At 41.8% G+C, this 23708-nt stretch overlaps 1 pseudogene; it reads right to left on the bottom strand.

Annotated features, from left to right (window-relative positions):
• Positions 1–14163: 14163 nt before the first annotated feature.
• Positions 14164–15363, bottom strand: LOC786562 (zinc finger protein 740 pseudogene; annotated as a pseudogene).
• Positions 15364–23708: the final 8345 nt, after the last annotated feature.

The raw sequence follows: 23708 nt of genomic DNA, 5'->3' as shown, positions 1-23708 counted from the left end.
ACACATCATTCATGTCTTACCCACAGTTTCCTCATCCAGAGTTGTACCTGCAGAAGCTCTTCACAGTTAGGTAGGTGGGGAGTGTGGAAAGTGCTGGAGCTGCTGGCACGTAACTCTAGACCAGGACCGTCCTACAGTTCTTTCTGAGACGCAGTTGTGTTTGAGACCTGGGCTGTCCAGCGTGGGAACCACCAGCCACACGTGGCAACTGAGCACTTGGACACGTGTCCCGTGCGACTGAGGAACTGAACTTTAAATTTTATTCAGTTCTAATGAATTTAAACTTAAAGAACCACCTATGCCTGTGGCTACTTACACTGGTGCAGTTTTAGACTTTCAGGTGACTTATCCAGTTATTAGAGCCCAAATTCAGATTTCCTGGCCAATTGAGTATTCACACGTTAACCAACTCCTCAGTTTGGTTCAAACTCAAAGAAGTAGGTGGTTGAGAAGTGAAAAGGTGAAAAGAAAAAAAAAATACCCTCATATATTTTTAGAAGGAAGATACAACAACAGTTCTAAATTAAGTAGACTAAAAAAAAAATTTAGCTGATCACCTGAACAGTTGGTATCTATACAACATCAAAAAACTATTGCTTTAAAAAAAAAACAAAACTGAATGGAGTGAACTGGCAGATGAATTTGGCATTATGTAACACAGTAAAATATAAATGAATAATAAACACCAGGCGATCCTAAGTGGATGTGGATTGAATTAAATATTTACGCTCTACGCAGCAGATCTTGTGTAAAGAGCAATTTTATAAACCATGCAGCTTCAATAATAAAAGGATGGAGGGAATGTTTCATTTTCTTAAGGCCTGTTGTTTGACACCTGGGCCATCTAACCCAGATGCTATCAGACGACTTAGGTACCACAAACAAAATGATCCAGTTGTGTTTAAGTGCATTTGTGTGTATAAGTGAATGAAAATGATGAGTGGTACATATACCCATGAATGTTGATAGCAATTATTCTAGTTGGGTTTTTATTTTTGTTATTATCTTTATCCTTTTCTGTTGCCTCCAGATTTTCAATATTGAGCAGAAATTTTTTTTTTCAAAAGATAAAAGCACAGAGAAAAATATTATAAACATTCATATGTCTACCACTCAGATTGAACAGTTGGCCCGAATTCATTATATTTGCTTTGACTATTTCTTTCTTTTTCTTTTTTTGAAGAAATAAAACATGATACCTATGGCTGAATCCCCTAGTTAGGCCCATGGCCCCTTTTTCCCATTAGCTTGAGTTTACTCATTTGAAAGTTACATATTTGAAGTTCTTTCTCTTCATATGCATATGTTCATGAACAACACATAGCACTATTTTTACATTTTAAAAAATTTAAAGTGTTTTGCAAGGAAGACATACAATGGCCAACAGATACATGGAAATACGCTCAACACCCCTTATCAGGGAAACACAAATCAAAACCACAGTGAAATACTGCCTCACACCTGTCAGCGTGGTAGTCATCAAAAAGGCAGGAACTAACCAGAAATCTTTTCTCCAGGATGTGGGGGAAAAAAGACCCTTGTGTACTGATGGTGAGAATGTAAACAAGTATAGACACTATAGAAAGCATATGGAGGTTCCTCATAAAACTAAAAGTAGAACTACCATATGATTCAGTAATTCCACTCCTGGATACATACCTGAAGAAAAAGGAAGCACTAATTCAAAAAAGTACACACACTGCAATATTCATACAAGCGTTATGTATCATAGCCAAGATACGGAATCAACCTAAGTGTCCATCAACAGGTGAACGGATGAAGAAGACACTATGAAAGTGAAAGTGAAAGTCGCCCAGTTGTGCCTCACTCTTTGCAACCCCATGGACTAGACAGTCCATGGAATTCTCCAGGCCAGAATACTGGAGTGGGTAGCCTTTCCCTCCTCCAGGACATCTTCCCAACCCAGGGATCGAACCCAGGTCTCACATAATGCAGGCGGCTTCTTTCCCAGCTGAGCCACCAGGGAAGACACTATATATATACACACTTACGTATGTATGTATACAACATTCCACTGTATACAGCAGTATGCTATTCAGCCACAAAAAAGAATGAAATGTTGCCATTTGCAAACACAGATGGACTTGGAGGGTATTGTGGTTAGTGAAATAAGTCAGACAGAGAAAGATAAATGCTGTGTGATACCATTTATATGTGGAATCTAAAAGACAAAACAAGGTAGTGAAAATAACAAAAAAGAAACAGACTTACAGATGAAGGAGTGGTTACCAGTGGGGAGAGGGAAGGAGGACGGCAAGATAGTAGCAGGGGATTAAGAGATACAAACTATTATGTATAAAACAAATACGTGACAAGGATATAGTCTACAACACAGGAAATAGAGCCAATGTTTTCTAATAACTATAAATGGGACTATAACCTTTAAAAACTGTGAATCACAATATTGCACACCTGACTCATATATTGTATATTGACTACACTTCAATTTAAAAAAAATTAAAAATAGAACTACCATATGATCCAGCAATTCTCTTCCTGGGTACTTACATAAAGAAAATGAAATAACCATCTTAATGAAATAGTCACACCCCCATGTTCGTCACAGCATTATTCACAATAGCCAAGACACAGAAACCATTCAAGTGTCCATCCACAGATGAGTGGATCAAGAAAATGTGACATATATACAAAGGAATACTATGTAGCCATAGAAAAGGAGAAAGCCCTGCCTTTTGTGATGACATGGATGGACATTAAGAGTATTATGCTAAATGAAGTAAGACAGAGAAAGCATAAATGAAGTAAGACAGAGAAAGACAAATACCATACATACCACAGGTACCACTTATATATGGAATCTTAAGAAGTTATACTCAGAAACAGAGATGGAAAGGTGATTTCCAGGGCTAGGGGGTGGGGAAATGGGATGTCAGTCAAAGAGTACAAACTTTTCAGTTATGAGTAAGTTCTTGGGCTCTAATGGACAGCATGGTGATCACAGTTAGTGATACTGTCTTATATATTTGAAAGACGCTAGGAGAGTAGATCTTAAATATTTTTACCACAAAAAAAGAGGTGATGGAGGTATTAATTAGTAATTATTTTGTCATATACAAATGCATCAAATCATCACACTGTACACCTTAAACTTACAGAATATTGTGTGCCAACTAGATTCCAATAAAGCTTGAAAAATAAAATATGCAAGAAATTACATTGCATATGTTTCTACAAATTACTCTTCAATTTTTTAAATTATTATTTTTTAATTGGAGGGTAGTTGCTTTACAATGTTGTGTTGGTTTCTGCCATATAACAATGTAAATCAGCCGAAACTACACACATATATGTAATTCGCTCCTGCTTGAGCCTCCCTCCCACCTCTTTAGGTGGTCACAGAGTGCCAGGCTGGGCTCCCTGAGCTTTACAGCAACATCCCCCTACTGCTGCTACTGCTGCTGCTAAGTCGCTTCAGTCATGTCCGACTCTGTGCAACCCCATAAATGGCAGCCCACCAGGCCCCACCGTCCCTGGGATTCTCCAGGCAAGAACACTGGAGTGGGTTGCCATTTCCTCCTCCAATGTGTGAAAGTGAAAAGTGAAAGTGAAGTCTCCCAGTCGTGTCCGACTCTTAGCGACCCCATGGACTGCAGCCTACCAGGCTCCTCCATCCATGGGATTTTCCAGGCAAAAGTACTGAAGTGGGTTTCCATTGCCTTCTCCAAACATCCCCCTAGTTATCTTTTTACCCATGGTAATGTATATGTTTCCAGAATCCTTTCTAAAATCATCCCATGCTCTCCCTGTGTCCACAAGTCAGTTCTCTACGTCTGGGTCTCTATTCCTGCCATGCAAACAGGTTCATTCTTTTCATTCAATTTTATGTTTCTGAGAGAAGTTGAAATGTACCTACAGATCTTAATTAGACAAATAATTTTTTTTACGGTGGTCCTTTAAAAACCATCAGCACGAAAATTAAAAGGAAGATTTTTGTGGAATTATATGGTATGTATTTTCACATTACCTTATATGAGCTTCACAGCCTCACAGGAAACAAATATTATTAATCCCATTTAATAGATAAACATAATTCGTTCAGGAACTTGCCCAGGGCTACAGGCAGAACATGAACTCAGACCCTGAGCACTGCAGGCAGAAGTTTTTGTTCCTCAACCTTTTGCCTCCTGTGGTGCCCTGGATTCTCATTTGATCCTTAGAGCCACCAGTGAGAAAAAAGGAAAGGGGGAGAAGAGGAAGAACGAGGTTTATAAAGATTGGGAGGAGAAGCCATTTAGCTGTCATTCTATCACATTTTCATCATCCTGGTTGGCAACGCTAGGGATGTAGGTGGGGCTGAAGGCAGCTCTTCACTTTCACTAGAGCTGCTTTTCCTAAACTGTAGGAGGAACCAGAGATAATTTTAGATGTCACAGTCAAGGCAGCAGTTGAACGGCAGAGTGTGAAAGTGAGATCTTTTTAAGTTGGTTTAATCGGTATCTACCCAGTTTATTGAACAACCTGAATCAAGTTGGGTATAAACCCAAAAGAGGAAGCTCATGACTCAGTGGAAAAGAATCTGCCTGCCAATCCTGGGACACCAGTCCAATTCCTGGGTCAGGAAGACTCCCCTGGAAAAGGAAATGGCAACCCATTCCAGTATTCTTGCCTGGGAAACCTCATGGACAGAGAAGCCTGGTGGGCTACAGGCCATTATGTCAGAGTCGGACTTGACTTAGCGACTCAACAACATAAGCCTGAAATGTTTTATTTTTTTCCCTTCTGCCATGCTCAGTGGAATCTTTTCTCCCATAATTTTGGGAAAGAAAGAAGACAGAACACACGTCTCCACTCTAAATGAAGTCTGATCCTCTTAGGCTTAGTTGCCTCTCTGGCTAACACATCTCGACTACTGAGGTCCCCTTGTTCTGGGTGCCTTAATAAATTCTGATTCTCTCATTAGCTTGAATAGTTCCCTGACACCGGAGGGTAACTCTGGTTTGACAGCCTCACCTGTCTTTTAGCTGTCATTCCACGTACTTTCCACACTGTGGGGGTGGGGTGGGGGGAGCACCCACAGTCTCCAAGGCCTGTGTCTCTGTTGAGGTCACAGCTCCAGGCTGAGGCGGCTTCCAACCTCCAGTGGATGGGTGCCATCTCCTCCCTTACGATTCTGTGGTCCCCACGAGCGACTTTCTCGGGCCACGTCCTGCCTCAGAGGAGGCAGAATTCCTGCCCAAGTCAGGAGTCAGCATGGCGGTCCCCACCCCTCCCCAGCCCCTCCTTCTGGGCTCCTCTTCTGGATTATCAGCCACCTTCCACCTCTGATAACCTAAGAAGATAATCTGGCTTCCATTGTCTTCAAGTCTATCAATGGTGGAGGCTCAAAACACCTGCTTTGTTCTCAGTCTGGGATACGTGTCTCGGGTTCTGATTACATCAGAGACAAATTCCCCTTTGGTGTTGGTATAAACCACCTCGCTAGTATTGTCAGTCTCTTCTCTCAAGCAGAGAGAACGCGAGGCTTCCTGAGGTTACAGCACTTGTCTGCCAATCGAGATTGTTTGGCTTTCCCTGTGCTCATTTTCACAGTACATTTTATTTGTGACAAATGATACTGATTTTTTGTTTACCTTAGTGATATTTTTTAAGTGAATTTATCTAAGTTTTATTTAAGTAATTTTGTTTAAAAAACAATATTTGGTTGATAACTGGTGTTGACGGTAAGTGAATAAGGAAAAGATAGTAAAAGTGGTGTTTGAAAGACTCAAACTAAGAAGTAGGCCTTAGAAATAAATGAGTTGACTTGAGTTACAGCATGTAATGTGTTTAAAGCAGCTTACCAGTAAATGTTTATTGTTAATATTATGTATTTATTATTAATTAATATGTATTATTTATTATATTAAATGAATATAATATGTATTATTGATACTTATTTTCTATTATTATTTAGTGATTTGTTATAGTATTGAGTATCTATACATGTCTGGTGGGTTTCTAAAAACAACTTTATTGAGGTCTGATTCAAATTTCATAAAACTCCACCATTTTAAGAGTATGTTCAGTGGCTTTTAGTAGATTTTACAGAGTTCTGCATCCCACCACCACAGTCCAATTTCAGAGCATTTCCATCACCCCGGAAAAATCCTTCTGCCCACTTGCAGTCTCTTCCCTCCCCCCCTCCCTAGCCCCAGGCAACTCTAACCTACTTTAAGTTTCTATAGATTTGTCTTTTCTGGATTTGCCTTTCCTCGTGTAAATGGGCTCAGGCAATATGTGATTTTTTTTCATGTGGCTTCTTTCACTTAGCATAATGTTTTTGTGGTTCGCTCATGAATAAAGCGGCTATGAACATTCACACATCAGTCTTTGTGGTGACATATGTTTTCATTTCTCTTGGACTGATGCCTAGGAATAGAATTGCTGGGTTGTATGGCAAACTGATGTTTAACTTTTTAAGAAACTGCCAAACTGTTTTGCAAAGAGGCGGCACCATTTTACATTCCTCCCAGCAAAGCACGAGGGTGCCAGGAGTTGTTAATATACTATTTTGCAGAGATGCTCTGTGTGTGCTTGGTTGCTTAGTCATGTCCGACTGTTCGTGACCCCCTGGACTGTAGCCTGCCAGACTCCTCTGTCCATGGGGTTCTCCAGGCAAGAATACTGGAGTGGGATGCCATTTCCGATTCCAGTGGATCTTCCTGACCGGGGACGGAACATACATCTTTTGCATCTCCTGCATTGGCAGGCAGGTTCTTCACCACTGAGCCACCTGGAAAGCCCCCATACCACACTTGATCTTAGCCAAAAGCTTTGCAGATATATGAGGTCATTTCATGACCACTATTTTAAAGGTGGAAAATCTGAGTCTGAAAGAGCTTAACTGACTTGCAGGAAGTCACCCAGCCTTGACGAAGCCAGTATTCAGCCATATCTGATCCCACATTCCCATCGTTCTTCCCTGTGTGACTAGGCTCTGTGCTGGGTGTCTGTTTTCTCCAGAGAGGTGGGGGAAGTGCCGCGGTAGCTTTGTTCTCAGCTCCCTCTGTGGAACCACTGGAGACATCAGGTGAGTAATGGGACCTGGGGCCAGGGAAGGTGTCTCCTTTTCCCACCTGGTCCTGGGCACCAAGCCCCGGAAATGATTTACATGACTCACTTACTTCTTTAAACTTACAATGGAACTTCGGTCCTGCTTAACGGATGACATAGCAAATGAGCCAGCTCGGTCTCCCATCCCCGTGAACTTTTGCAGTCTTGTAATCGCTTGGCTGGCCACAGAACTGGGAGAGGAGATTTTGTGCTTTCCTATCGCCTCTGAGTCAGCAAGTAGTTAGTTATTGAAATCACATCCGATAACAAGTCCAGGCAACTGCTGACTGCATTGTTCCCGTTGTCTTGTTTTGTATGGCCGGTCAAAACACAAACAGCAGGCTGTAGAAACTGACTCCATAAGGACAAGGGAGACAACGTAGTTCAACTGAACACATCAAGGAAGAATTACTGCTTTTTATAACCTCCACCTTCAGCAGGATTTTAATATGAATCCCTCTTCTCTTATTCACAGCTTTCTACATCACTGGCTCCAAGGGCCTTATGTTAGGGTAAATGAGCATGGAGTTTGGCATTTTTCTTCAATTATCCTTCCCGGCAGGAGCCATGTTTTGCTCAGCTTCTGTTCCCTGCAGTGCTTTGCAGGATGTCTTGTAACATCAGACCTTCACCTTATCTCACCTGGACTACTGAGTCCGTCTAACAATGGTCACCCTCCATCTGTATCTCCTCTCTGCAGCCAATTTTTCACACTGATTCCCGAATTATCTTTCTAAAACACATCTTTTTACTCAAAGAGAAATGACGAGTGTTTTTTTTTTAATTTGATTAGATTCATGGTATTGCAGATATGGCAAATGTAGCACCATGCATGTCTGTGCATTTAAAGATGCCCACTGATTTATGGTACAGCCAAAAGAAAGAAAAAATATATTTTAAGGCTGTTAATGACAATGGGGAAAAAATCCATATTCTTTCAGGTTATCAAAGATAATTTGTATCCTGGCTGTGGAACCTGCAGGTAGATTTCTCACTATTCCCTTTTCTTCTCTGCTTTACCTGAAATTATCTCCTGGTCATTCTCTTTATATCTCCTAGCACGTGTGGCAGGTCTGGACATAAAGCAGTGATCAATAAATACTTCAAGGTAGATGATAGTTGTTCTGACCTGTGAAGAGCTCTATTAATTCCATGAGGCTTCAAAGGAGACTTCTACTAATTCCTAGAACTTTCTTCATAACAGAGGAGGTATAAGAATGGTAAGCAAATGTCACTGTTTGCTTTTCCCTTCTTAGTGAAACCACTGATTCCTTCAACCTCTGTCTTAAATTATTTTTAACTGAAGTTTAGCTGATTTTCAATATTGTGCTGGTTTCAGGTTCACAGCAAAGTGATTCAGTTGTTTATATACATACATTTTCTAATTCCTTTCCATTACAGGTTATTACAAGATATTGGATATAGTTCCCTGTGCTATACAATAATTTTTAAAGTCACTCAGTCTTGTCTGATTCTTTGCAACCCCATTGGACTATATAATCCATGGAATTCTCCAGGCCAGAATACTGGAGCGGGTAGCCTTTCCCTTCTTCCAGGGCATCTTCCTAACCCAGGGATCAAACCCAGGTCTCCCACATTACAGGCGGATTCTTTACTAGGTGAGCCACCAGAGAAGCCCAAGAATACAGGAGTGGATAGCCTATTCCTTCTCCAGTGGATCTTCTCAACTCAGGAATCAAACTGGGGTCTCCTTCATTGCAGGAAGATTCTTTACCAGATAAGCTACCTTGTTATCCACTTTATATATAGTGTGTGTGCATGCTAAGTCATGTCAGTGATGTCCAACTCTTTGTGTCCCCGTGGGCTGTAGCCCACCAGGCTTCTCTGTCCATGGGATTCTCCAGGCAAGAAAACTGGAGTGGGTTGCCATGCCCTCCTCCAGGGTGTCTTCCTGCCCCAGGGGTTGAACCCGGGTCTCCTGCATTACAGGCACATTCCTTACCATCTGAGCCACCAGGGAAGCCTTTATGTATATAAGTAGTATCTGTTAATCCTATACTCCTAATTTATCCCTCCCTACTCCTTCCCCCTTTGGCAACCTTAAGTTCGTCTTTTATGTTTGTGAGTCTGTTTCTGTTTTGTATTATTTTTTAGATTCCACACAGAAGTGAAATCCTGTATTTGTCTTTCTCTGTGTCTTAAATTGTTTTTAAAGCCAAGTCTTTATTTTAAAATTACGGAAGTGCTCACCCTTCCAAGTGAAAGAAATTTGCGAAGAAATAGCAAGGCTGCTTAGTTTGCTAACATTACACAGTTTAGTGAAATGTAATCTGAAGGGATGTAATGGTCATGGGAAGGCTTCCCCAGTGGTGAAATGGTAAAGAACCTGCCTGCAATGCAGGACACACAGGAGACAGGGGTTTGATCCTGAGTTGGGCAGATCCCCTGGAGAAGGAAATGGCAACCAGCTCCAGTATTCTTGTCTGGAGAATCCCATGGAGAGGAACCTGGGGGGCCGCAGCCCACAGGATTGCAAAGGGTGGGACACAACTGAGCAATGGAGCACACACAATGGTTATTTAAATGTGAACTGCTAAATATTTTCCCAGGAAAACAAAAATAAATAAAGGAAAGAAAACATAAATGAAAGGTTTCCAAAAGATTAAAAATTGCTCATACTTTACAAACTACACTGAGTTTAGCATTCAACGGTTCCTTCAGTGCTGTTCTAGGAAATGGATGAGTTATGACCACTAAGAGAATCTTAAAGTTTCGCTTAGTCATGTTCGACTCTTTGAGACCACATGGACTATAGCCTTCCAGGCTCCTCTGTCCCTGAAATTCTCCAGGCCAGAATACTGCAGTGGGTAGCCATTCCTTTCTCCAGGGGATCTTCCCAACCCTGGGACAGAACCCAGGTCTTCTGCATTGCAGGCAGATTCTTTACTGTCTGAGCCACCAGGGAAGATTAGCACATTTGTAAATTGAATGATTATATTAATCATTTGACCACCAGAATGTCTTATCTATTGTGTGTATGACCACCCACATTAAAGTTGGACATGACTGAGCAACTTTCACTTTCACCCACATTAGCAAAGTGACATTATAATAGAATCAAGTTATTAAAATTTTAATTGTATCAGTTCAGTTCAGTCACTCAGTCGTTCTTGGCAACCCCATGAACTGCAGCACACCAGGCTTCCCTGTCCATCACCAACTCCCGGAGCTTGCTCAAACTCATGTCCACTGAGTCGGTGATGCCATCCAACTATCTCATCCTCTGTCAAGCCCTCTCCTCCTGCCTTCAATCTTGACCAGCATCAGGGTCTTTTCCAATGAGTCAGTTCTTTGCATCAGGTGGCCAAAGTATTGGAACTTCAGCTTCAGCATCAGTCCTTCCAATGAACAGGCAGGACTGATTTCCTTTAGGATTGACTGGTTTGATCTCCTTGCAGTCCAAGGGACTCTCAAGAGTCTTCTCCAACACCACAGTTCAAAAGCATCAATTCTTCAGCACTCATGTTTCTTTATAGCCCAACTCTCACATCCATACGTGACTACTGTGAAAAACCATAACCCTGACTAGACGGACCTTTGTTGGCAGAGTAATGTCTCTGCTTTTTAATATGCTGTCTAGGTTGGTCATAGCTTTACTTCCAAGGAGCAAGTGTCTTTTAATTTGAAGGCTGCAGTCACCATCTGCAGTAATTTTGGGACCCAAGAAAATAAAATCTGTCACTGTTTCCATTGTTTCCCCATCTATTTGCTATAAAGTGATGGGACCAGATGCTATGATCTTAGTTTTTGAATATTGAGCTTTAAGCCAACTTTTCCACTCTCCTCTTTCACTTTCATCAAGAGGTTCTTTAGTTCCTCTTCACTTTCTGCCATAAGGGTGGTGTCATCTGCATATCTGAGGTTATTGATATATCTCCCGACAATCTTGATTCCAGCTTGTGCTTCATCCAGCCCAGCGTTTTGCATGATGTACTCTGCATGTAAGTTAAATAAGCAGGGTGACAATATACAGCTTGACATACTCCTTTCCCAATTTGGAACCAGTCCATTGTTCCCTATCTGGTTCTAACTGTTGCTTCTTTTTTTTTTTTTTTAACATACACTGCACTTTAATGGTAAAAAGATACAAGTTTATAACATCTTATAAAAACTACCATTTAAAAGTGATCTTGTTCATTTGATATTCCCCTCCCCTAATAGCAAAATAAGTATATTAAAAAAAAAAAGGTGGAGAGGAAGGGTAGGGTGGGAGGGATTAAGATAAAAGCCCCAGGGCCACACAGAGGCAGAGAACATCTGGGGAGAGGGTTAAAAGTTGTGGTGGGACCCCACACCTCATTTAACCCTCTGATATCAAGCCATGGGGCATAATCAGTAGCTAAGTGATGACAAGAGGTTGTTGGAGGCGGGGTGGACGGACAAGACTTGAGGTTCTGGGAAGGGCAGGGCTGGTGGGGCCTGGTCCAGCAGCCCACCCAGGAACTGGCGCTACTCTTTCCCAGGTCCCTGAATCCCATGTCCTGGTCTCAAGAGCTGGCCCCACCGCCGTTCCCTTCACTCCAGACACACCTGAGGCATCTTTCCAGTGCTGGACCCCACCCAGCAGAGGGGTGGAATGTTGGGCCCAGGAGCCTTTGCAGCGGTTGGTGATCTCCCTGGGGTGTAAGTGGGACTCTTGGGCGCTGTCACTCCTCCTGCCTCTCAGTTCCCCCCTCCTCACAAATCCATGGCCTCATGAACATCAGCACCTGGGCAACTGAGCTAACCACCTGCTCCTGAGTTTCCACTCACCCAGTCCTCGGCAGGGGTGGTTCTGGTATGGCTCTCTGCACATATGCTCAGAAGTTCCCTCTCCCCCACACACCCAAGCAGGAAGCCGAGGCCTGCAGGGGGCCAGGACACATTCGGACCTAAACACACATTCGCACATGCAGGGGCACACCTCTCTAATGTGATTCTCTCCACACACAACCCCAATCCTAAGCTGACTAGCTACAGGTGGCAGGGAGCGACGTCTTCCACTTGCAAAAGCACCGTCTGGAAGGACAGTTTTCTAAATGTGTCTGAGACAAACCCCAGCCCCCAGCGGGGCTCTCTGAGAGGGGCTGGCTCACATGCAGAAAGAGGCCCTACTTGCAGGGACCAAGAAGGGCTGGTTTCAGGACTCGCCGTCTAGTTTCTGGACCATGTCAAACGTGCCAACACAAAACTAGGCGAGAACAGGCTGCAGGCACGTTCCCCAGCGTTTCCCCATAGGATCTCAGATGCTGTCAGGGAAGAGCTCAAGGGTGCCACGCTTCCTTTCTTTTCCCCAAATCCTCACACCTCAGAGGTATGGAGACCCGCCCCCCCCTCCCCGCCCCCGCCTGTCCCCACTCCCATCTCCTTCAGAACAGGTAACAGGAGTGTGCGGTTGCCTACCTTTTCTGAGAAAGGAAATCACTTTCTGCAGACTGCCATCTCAGACCCCCCACTGACAGCCTGGTCAGGTTCAGCAAATCTCCATGATTCTTCTGTAATTACTCAGCACACCCCCGTAGGTCAGGAAAGCCCACAACCTGGGAGTCAACCAAACCCCCAGAACCTCCCATAAGGATCCTTTCCTTAGCAGGAAGAAAGAGGGTTTTTATTTCACTTTAGAAAATTCATATTCCTAAGCCCTGGCTTGGGTTAGCAACATCCTAACCAGCAGTCTGTTGAATCAATCTTAAAAAAACCCTCCAAAACGAAGCCCTCCAGTCCCCTCAAGCTGAGTTCTTCAGCTCCTCTTGAACCTAAAGGTTCAGGCCTTCAGGTTTTGGGGGAGGGGCAGTCAGGAGAAGCTGTTTCATGCTCATCCTCCCAAGCTGGGGCTAGAGAAGGGTTTGGCTCAATAATATGCCATCTCCAAGCATACAAACACGAACACTCACATACCACACACACTCTCACTCACACACCCCTGATCACTTCTGGGGAGGGTGTAGATAAGGTGGTGGTGTCGGAGCAGAGAAGAGCAAAAAATATAGTTAAGAGTAAAACCTACATCAGGTTTCTCCTTCGGTGTTTTCTCCTCAGCCCCCTCCCCACCCCGCCACAGTTCTTTTTGTGTAGGGACGGCCATCAAGAAGGAAGCCAAGATCTTTTCCTTTGGGACCAAAAGCTAGACCCCTATCTCCTCTACCTGAACACAGTGATAGGACGTGAGCGCGGAGAACAGCACAACACTGCTCAACAGTCACGTCAGGGGACACCAAATTTCTGTGTCTTCAACAGCTGTCACCGAACTTGGGGCTAGTCTTGGGTGGTTCCTAAGAGGGCACAAGGAGAAAGAACCCACTGTATCATCTGCGACTCCTTGCTCGACACCTCTGTCTGGTTTAGGAGTCAGTCAGTATCAGCGAGGTAGCCAAAAACTATCTCCAAGATCAACTACCCAAGGAGAGAAAGGGAAGGGGCTTCAAGGGCCACTCTCACCCAAGTTTCCTCCAAAAGGCACTTGAGCTGACCCCATTAGGTACCAGTGTGGCACCGGCCACTGCAATAGCCCAGGCCACAGCTCCTGCTCTTCCCTGAAGGAAATGAGAGGTACCTGCCCACTCTTCCTGGATCCAGCCCTTGTCTGCTCCCCCCACTGCTCTTCCTTTTGTCCCTACAGTGTATAAGGAGGCCAAAGTAAGCACAGCCACCACCCTGATCCTATTCTCCTTCAAACAGGAGGTGAGGTACAGGGCTGTGGAACATCAAGGATCAACTGCAACTAAAAACTCAATTTGGGGGAGGGCTGGACCAGCCATAGTCCCTGCTTTAACCAGGACTCTATACCTCCATATTACCTATTTCCACAGTGTGCCTGTTGAAACTGCTTTTGGATAAACAAAAACAAGAACAGAACAAACAAACCCCTCTCCCCAGTCTCCTCCATTTCAGCTGCCAGCGGGAGTCCAGGGTTGTGGGAGCCACGCTTCAGTCTTGGTCCTGCACCTTGAGTCCCCACCTGTGACCTCAGCCGAGGGTCTGGGGACTAGCTTCCCTACCCAGGAATGCTGAAGGAACTTCCCCGAGATACTCAGTCTCAGATTATTTACAGAGCTGAAGCTCTGGGGCCTGCCGTCCCCTGATGCACTCTTCCAGTCTCCTGGGTCCACTCCTCCAGGAGGGAGACAGGTACAGACGGGGCGGTGGTGGGACCATCAGACCAGAGGGGGTGCACTCTTCGGTGGATTCTTCTGATTACTCCCACCACCCGGGGCCCCTGCGCCTAGAGAGAAAACTGCCCGTCGGAAGTCTTGGACTGGAACCCTTGGCACATCCGTTTGTGTCTGAGTAATCGATCTGTCCGAGAAAAACACTGGTGACACCGTTCACACTGGTAGGGCTTTTCCCCACTGTGTACACACTTGTGACGCTCCAGGTGGTACTTCTGGATGAAACGCATATCACATATGTCACACTCAAATGGCTTCTCACCGGTATGAATAAGGATGTGCCTCTTGAGGTGATAACTGCTCCTAAAGGCTCCAAAGCAGTGTTCACAAACAAAATTCTTGGGAATCTTTACTTGAAAAGAACCATTTTGTTCCACTACCACCACCTTTTTAACAGTCTTTTTTGAATGAGAGGCCTCAGCCAAGCTGTCATCGTCTTTGCGGCTCCGGGATTTATCACTGTCTTTTCGGTGGCCCTGACTCGAGCACCTCAGCACATCAGGGCTACCTGCCCGCTCTCCATTCTCGGCCTGCTTGCTGGCAATCTGGCTCAGCATCATCTTCTTGCTGGCTGCAGTGGGAACCAAACTCACACCTGCTAGGCCTTCACAAGCCAGGAGACTTGCCTCCTTCATTTGACTGGAAGCTCCCTGAAGGCAGGGGCTGTGGCCTGTCTCCTTTCCTTCCTCTAGATCTCCCCCTGGTGTTTAATACAGAGTTTGGCTCACTGGGTTGGTCAATATGTTGACTAAGGCAGCATTCAAGAGTGAAACTGCAAACACGCTTCCCAGTGATCTTGAAGGAGGAGGACTCTAGAGCTTTTTACCTGAGCCATGCTGATTTCTCACTTAATGCAACTCAAAAGTTCAAGTTCCTTGCTCCATCTTTCCTTAAGACACTGTTGTTTGAAGAACTGTCACCAAATCACTGTAACAACTCTTTCGTGTCCCTTCAGTCCTGCTGCCATACTGAAATGCCTTTGTCTTCAAACAGAATTTAGTGTCCTCCAAAGTAAAGATAGATGTTCCAAGAATCCCTGGTCTCTGCTCGGCTCCTGCCTATTGTCTGAAGAAAAAGGCTGCCAGTCTCAGTTTTCCAGATGAATTCTCTGAATGAAATTCACGATTTGTTTCAGAAACCTCTCCTCGGGAGCGCCCCTAACTGTTGCTTCTTGACCTGCATACAGATTTCTCAGGAGGTAGGTCAGGTGATCTGGTATTCCCATCTCTTGAACAATTTTCCACAGCTTGTGGTGATCCACACAAAGGGGTTGGCATAGTCAATAAAGCAAAAGTAGATCTTTTTCTGGAACTCTTTTGTTTTTTCAATGATCCAATGGATATTGGCAATTATATGTCTGGTGTATCTGCATTTTCTAAATCCATCTTGAACATCTGAAAGTTCATGGTTCACATACTGTTGAAGCCTGGCTTGGAGAATATTGAGCATTACTTTGCTAACGTGTGAGATGAGTGCAACTGTGTGGTAGTTTGAACATTCTTTGGCATTGTCTTTCTTTGGGATTGGGATGAAAACTCACCTTTTGCAGTCCTGTGGCCACTGATGAATTTTCTAAATTTGCTGGCATATTGAGTGCAGCACTTTCACAGCATCCTCTTTTAGGATTTGAAATAGCTCAGCTGGAATTTCATAGCCTCCACTAGCTTTGTTTGTGGTGATATTTCCTAAGGCCCACTTGACTTCATATTCCAGCCAGGATGTCTGGCTCTAGGTGAGTGATCACATCATCATTTATTGTATACTCATAGGCATTATTTAAAAACTAAACCATGGACACAACAAATCTAGGAAAAAAGTATAGCAAATTTGAGAACAGATTAATATATTATTATATAAAAAGCTATTAACTTGAGAGAAAATCCTCTCCAACAGCTTTGATGGGCAAAAGCCATGAAAGACATATTACAGAGGACGTGATATGATAACAGAAAAATTTCAACTTTTCCAGAAATCAATATTCTATCTTTTGCTGAGCAAACTAGTTGAAATTAAAGAAAAAATTTGCAATATCCATGGCTAAGAAGTATGTGATAAAACAAGGTACTATATTTCTGATGAGAATATAAAGTTGGCATAATCCTTTTGGAAAGCATTATTTTGGAAAGCGTATGTTGGAAATCCTTAAGGAAAGCATCCTTGACAATATGTGTCAAGGATCTAAAAAATCTTCATGCTTTTTGATAATTTCACTTTGAGGATCTACACTTATTTTTTTTTTTGGATCTACACTTAGAGAATAATCCTACGTGAAAAAAATATAATATGCCAAGTGATATTTGTTAAAATATTGTCTGTATAGTTGCAAACCACCTAAATATTCAACATGAGAGAAATTATAGTATATTTATTTGATGAAATATGATATAGCAAATATGACTTGATGACGCCCATAAACACAGCATGGAAGAGAAAATATAAGCATGTTGCAGAATACAAATTGTATGATATTAATTATGTAGAGTCTGAAACATGCAAATGTTACTACATATTACTTGAGGATACATACATATGTGGTAAAAGTATAGAGAACTGTAAGAACTGAATAGTCACAGAATTTAAGAAAGTAGTTATGCTGCAGAGAGAATGATCCCACAGAGGTATGAATTGTAAAGATTTATTTATTTTATTTTTTACCTTTTAAATAGCTTTATTGGAATATAATTCATATATCATAGAATTCCACTTTTAATTTTTATTTTTTTAATTTATTTATGGCTGCAACGTGAGGCTTGCAGTATCTTAGTTCCCTGACCAGGGATTGCCCCAGTGGCCCCTGCAGTGGAAGCCCAGAGTCTTAACCACTGGACCACCAGGGAAGTCCCTCCACTTTTAATTTTCCTTTCTTTAAACACTTTGTGTGTATTTACATTTGAGAAAAGTCCTGGGGAGTGTATATGTGGCACTGTGTGGCGAGGGAGCTTCCTTTTTCCAGGGCTGCAGATAGAAGCCATTCTAAAAATAAAATACTTTTGTACATTATTCCAATAGCTTACACTTATCAAGTTTAATCAAGTACAAATGAATAATAAAAAGCAGTGAAGATATTTTACACAGAGACAAATTGGTTTTAAGCAATAAAGGTTATATTAACATGGTTAATAATTAAAACGCTATGTAACATTTGTAAACACGTATAAACATTTACTGACTGCTTATTGTGTGTCAATTTCCCTGGTGGCTCAGACAGTAAAGAATCTGCCTGCAATGCAGGAGACCTGGGTTTGATTCCTGGGTTGGGAAGATCCCCTGGAGAAGAAAATGGTGACCACTCCAGTATTCTTGCCTGAAAAATCCCATGGACAGAGAAACCTGGCAGTCTAGAGTCCATGGGGTCACAAAGTCAGACACGACTGAGCAACTTAGCACTGGTACATTCATATACTGTCCTAAGCGATTTAGTACTGTGCTGCCTCATTTGATTTTTACAAGAACCACGTCAGACAGGTACCATTATTATTTCCATTTTCTGGATGAGGAAATTGAGGCAATGGTCCAAATTTGTATAGCCAGTAAGTGACAGAACTATGACTGGAAGTGATTTAGGCCAGCTCAAAATTGTGCTGTCAACCATTATGCTAAGCTGCTTTTCCCTAAAGTAGTACAGGGAATTAAACTGTGGCTTTAAAATATGAAATTGTATTTTTTTCTGAGTCAGTTATATACCCTGTACATGGAAGTTAGTGTGAAAATTAAATGCAGATTGAGCTTTCAATTTTCAGACCACCTCTCACTATCTTGAAGCTTAATCTGCTTTTTACTTATATTTTACAACTGCCCCCACCCCCCCAGTTTTGATGACTCAGCTTATCTGTGTTGTGCTTCTTTTCATTACTTCTAGATCTAATAAGGGTTTCCCTGCTGGCTAAGCTGCTAAAGAATCTGCCTACAATGCGGGAGACTTGGGTTCAATCCCTGGGTTGGGAAGATCCCCTGGAGAAGGAAACGGGAGAATACCCCCTCCAGTATTCTGGCCTAAAGAATTCCATGGACTATTCCATAGGGTTGCAAAGAGCAACTTTCAGTATGAAACACTGCCATTGTTTTGGGGAAGTATGTTTTAATTTGGGGCCATTTCATTAGACTGAAAAAGCAATTTCACAAGGAACAGAGTTTTTATATAACAGATGCAAGCACTTCCCTGTTTTGAAGCTCAGCCTTGTTTTTTCTCTAGAGGAAGAGAGAAATGACTTCGCTGTTCATTTTCACTTCTTTTAGATTTATGAATGTGTATTTTAATAACTCTTGACCATATTGTTAGGCATGAAATAAATTAAAAGAAACATAGGTTTTATAACAGGAAGATATACTTTTTTATTATTTAGGCTTTCAAAGTATTTAGTGTTTTTGAACAGCTAAATGGTATTCAGAAGTCAGTATGAAAGATGCAGAAGGGCATTCAGTGAAAACTGAGTCCCGTTGCTTTTTTATTCTGCCCTTGACAGAACTGACTGCTGTTATCACGTTCTTACTGTGCTGTGGGAGGGGTTTTATCTTCATAAAAGCACCTTGTCCTTTTCAGCTTCTTAGACTACTTATATCTATTTATTTAATTTTTATTGATGCATAGTTGATTTGCATAGACTTATTTTTTTTATTTACAAATATCTATTAGGCAATGATGACATATTAGGTCCTGTGATTTTTTTTTCATTAATTTTAATTGGACTGTTGTTGCTTTACAATTACAATGTTGTTAGTTTCTACTGTACATCAAAATGAATCAGCCACACATATACATATATCCCCTACACAGACTTACTTTTAAATGACTACCCCTACTTGTTTTGTTCCAGCATTTTAATGGTAATAGTCCACTGCTTTATGTTGTCCTTTCCTCTCAATAACAGGCCATCAGATATTGTATTGTCGTTCTATGGTTTACGTCTTAAGCTCTGTGAGGATACATGCATTTCATTCTATTTATTCCTTATGTCTTTTTGTGTGAAATATTTCATGATAAATTTAAAATGTTATGTAGCTATCAAAAAGTTACATACAAAGCAAATATGATAACATGGAAAACATTTGTGCTATAACATTAAACTAAAATTCAGAATGATTACAACTATGTAAAAGGCACCAAAAAAAACGGACAGAGGAAGACCTCTCCAAATTGACGCATTTCCCTTTGAATGGCGGTATTATTACTTCCTTATTTTTAAAAAGTATTTCATTTGCTTTCCTTTATGATTGGCATTATACTATAACTTGAAAATAGTAAACCTATTTTTAAAAATAAGCACAATATATTTATTAGGTATTAAGCCATTTCCAACAGGTCTATCCTAAAGGAGACCAGTCCTAGGTGTTCATTGAAAGGACTGATGCTGAGGCTGAAACTCCAATACTTTGGCCACCACATGAGAAGAGTTGACTCATTGGAAAAGACCCTGATGCTGGGAGGGATTGGGGGCAGGAGGAGAAGGGGACGACAGAGGATGAGATGGCTGGATGGCATCACCGACTCGATGGACATGAGTTTGGGTGAACTTTGGGAGTTGGTGATGGACAGGGAGGCCTGGCGTGCTGTGATTCACGGGGTCGCAGAGAGTCAGACATGACTAAACACCTGAAATGAACTGAACTTCTGTTTTATGTTTTTGTTTTTTAGCTATGAGGCATGTGGGATCTCAGCTCCCTGACTATGAAACTGGAACCTCCTGCACTGGAAGGCAGAGTACTAACTACCAGACCACTAGGGAAGTCCCATCACATTTGATTTGTAAGTTAGTGTTTTGCTTACCTTGGAATTCAGCATCCTGCGTAAGCTGTAGGAGAATGGGAAGGACAAATATGGATTTCACTGGTACCCAATCTGGTTGACAGAGCAGTGTGAAAGCTGGGTGAACAAGGGTTGCTGCTATAGATTCCTGAAGTTTATAAGATGATTGAAGTTTGCTTCCAGTGAGACTTGAGGTAGCAGCAAATTTCCTTAGACCCAAAATATGAAATGTGAAAAAGTCGAGACTAATATTGAAATTGAGGCTCTGAACTCAAGTTTAGATATTAGAATATGTTCATAATTCCCAGTGACTCTTAGACTTCTAGAATGGTCTAGGTCTTTGAGAGCATCTGCTTTAACTTCCTCATGTGATAACTGAGCAAATGAAATGCCAGCCAAGTAAGCAAAAGAATCAAGTATTTCCACTTCTTTAATTGTATTGGTTCCTGTGTCAAACCCAAAACAGTGTCCTAAAATTTTCACAGGAAAATAGACTAAAAATTCTTTGATCTGCTCTTTGCTAGTCATAGAAAACCCTTGACAATATGGCTCCAAATTCTCTAAATTATCCCGCATGGATCCTCCAGAAATATGTGGAATTTCTGCTACACTCTGCTTCCCAACCTCCCTACCTGTGTTGACACCTCTGTTTCCCTCACCAATAAGACCCTGGTCCTTCTCTCTGCCTACTTAAGACAACTCATCTTTCAAGCCACAACTAAAACACTTGGTGAGTTGGTTACTGTCCAGATGCAACATAGTGAGTGGCTTGATTTGCTTGATGGATGTGGAAATAAAGTAGAATGCAAAATAACGTGTGTTACAGGGTTAGGGGTGGGAAGAATGATGGAGCCATAGGGAATAATAGTAATAATATAATGGCAATGATAACTACTAACATTTATTGCATGCTTATTATGTGCTACGCCCTGTGTTAACGATTTTTATATTCACTGTCATACTAATTCCAACTCATTGTAAAAGACCTTGATGCTGGGAAAGACTGAGGGCGGAAGGAGAAGGGGATGACAGAAGATGAGATGGTTGGAGGGCATCATTGACTCAATGGACATGAGTTTGAGCAAACTTCGGGAGATAATGAAGGACAGGGAAGCCTGCTGTGCTGCAGACTACGGGGTCACAAAGAATCGGACATGAATGAGCAACTGAAAAACATCACACAATAATATTCTCAAAGACAGTGAAATAGGCTATCAGGTTTGTGTTACATGTAACAGAGAACCCTGCTGCTGCTGCTAAGTCGCTTCAGTCATGTCCGACTCTGTGCGACCCCATAGATGGCAGCTCACCAGGCTCCTCTGTCCCTGGGATTCTCCAGGCAAGAACACTGGAGTGGGTTGCCATTTCCTTCTCCAATGCATGAAAGTGAAAAGTGAAAGTGAAGTCGCTACAAGAGTTTAAAGAAGTCCAGTGTTTTTTTTTTTTCTCTTCTTTCATTTAATAAGGACTCCTCCGGTCCAGTTTTTGTGTGATTCAATGACATCACCAAGAATCCTATCTTCTTTCTTCACTCTTCTCAGCATATGTCTTTCATTTTCACAGCCATAATAGCACTGACACTTCTCCAAACATTGCATCTGCCTCCTGAAAAGAAAGAACATGAACATCTCTTTTCAAGAACCTCCATCAGCATCTTTTTGGTCAGAACTATGTCTCGTGGTCCCCTCTAGTTGCAAAGGAGGCTATGAGATCACTAAATAAAAATGTGCTAATAAAGAGGAAAGAATGAATATTTTGGAAGACAAACCAAAATATTATCCTCATTTTACAGTTGAGACAGATGAGGCATAAGAATGCTTAGAAATACTGTTGGAAGGAGGTCTGTCAGCAGAGCCCAAGTTATTAAGCATTTACATTACATGGCACTATTATTTAACGGCTTTGGTCCTGCTCTCAGTTAAGATGGGGTGCAAATGATTGGAACACACTTTGTGCCACCTTTTCCTTCTTTGGCACCTTCTCTTTGTCTTTGCTGTTGTCTTTCCCCCTCAGATCTCAGAGAGGAGGCTACAGTTTTTAGTTAGGGCTGGAGGGAGGAAACCCAGTGTAGTTCATCATCTTCTTTCCCACTTGAAATCCTCAATATTGTTTTTGAAAACAAGAGGATGATTTGACGAATCTGGTAAATGATTAAGTGTGAAGCTTGACATAGAGTCCAATACAATCTTAAGGTTTTGATCACAAGGTGTTTGGGTCATAGAAGATACATATGAATGAGAAAGGGGAATTGCTAAATTTCTTGTGTTAAGTTTCAGATGTTGGCAAAACTTCAAGATAAGACTTATGGACATGGGGAGAGGGGAGGGGAGGGTGAGATGTATGGGAAGAGTGACATGGAAACTTACATTACCATATGTAAAATAGATAGCCAATGGGAATTTGCTGTATGTCTCAGGGAACTCAAACAGTGGCTCTGTATCAACCTAGAGGGGTGAGATGGGGAGGGAGATGGGAGGGAGTTACAAAGGGAGGGGATATATGTATGCTTATGGCTGATTCATGTTGAGGTTTGACAGAAAACAGCAAAATTCTGTAAAGCAATTATCCTTCAATTAAAAAAAAAAAAAAACTTCCAGATAGATATTGATCATCATGAGTGAGTCAGTCATAAGAAGCAGAAGATATTGTGAATATCTGACCATACTTTAATTTAAAAAATGCATTAAAAAAAGAAAGCAGAGGAGAAGAAAAGTAAGGTGAATGTATGAAAAAGCAATGATATTACCCCACTGAAATAATAAAATAAATTTGTTTTGTTTGTTTCTAAACTTGTTTGTAACAAGGCTTTATATGCCTGAGGATGAACAAAGAGGGTAATATTTCAATCTTGAAGATAATGAAACAATGACTTTTTTTTTTTAAGGAGCATCATTAATTTACATCTATTCTGCACTTGGGGAATAGACAGCATCTTATGAAACTCTGTGAACAATTCTATGGACTGGGGCAGGGGATGGAAAAATTGAAAAATAAAGAATGCAATCAGAGAGCTCCCATGATGTATGATATTTATAAAATCAACTTCAGACCTCCCAACAGTGGGGGAGAGTGTTTCTTTTCATCTCCTGAATATATTCTTTATTCTGAGTGAGGCAAAAGTCAATGCTGGGGGTGTTTACTTTCCTGTCTTCATCAGACACTAGGATATACTGACAAACATAGTGTTAGAATCATCTTAACGGGTGAAATTTTCCAAGCTCTGCATAGGATCCTCTTTGGATGTGTCATATTTTTTTTGCTATTACTTAAAGTGTGCTCAAACTACCACACAATTGCACTCATCTCACACGCTAGTAAAGTAATACTCAAAATTCTCCAAGCCAGGCTTCAGCAATATGTGAACCGTGAACTTCCAGATGTTCAAGCTGGTTTTAGAAAAGGCAGAGGAACAAGAGACCAAACTGCCAACATCTGCTGGATCATCGAAAAAGCAAGAGAGTTCCAGAAAAACATCTATTTCTGCTTTATTGACTATGCCAAAGCCTTCGACTGTGTGGATCACAATAAACTGCAGAAAATTCTGAAAGAGATGGGAATACCAGACCACCTGACCTGCCTCTTGAGAAACCTATATGAAGGTCAGGAGGCAACAGTTAGAACTGGACATGGAACAACAGACTGGTTCCAAATAGGAAAAGGAGTATGTCAAGGCTGTATACTGTCACCCTGCTTATTTAACTTATATGCAGAGTACATCATGA

The sequence above is a fragment of the Bos taurus genome, chromosome 29 (assembly GCF_002263795.3).
Source record: "Bos taurus isolate L1 Dominette 01449 registration number 42190680 breed Hereford chromosome 29, ARS-UCD2.0, whole genome shotgun sequence".
Classification (NCBI taxonomy): Eukaryota; Metazoa; Chordata; class Mammalia; order Artiodactyla; family Bovidae; genus Bos; species Bos taurus.
This window is presented reverse-complemented; position numbering and strand designations above follow the sequence as displayed.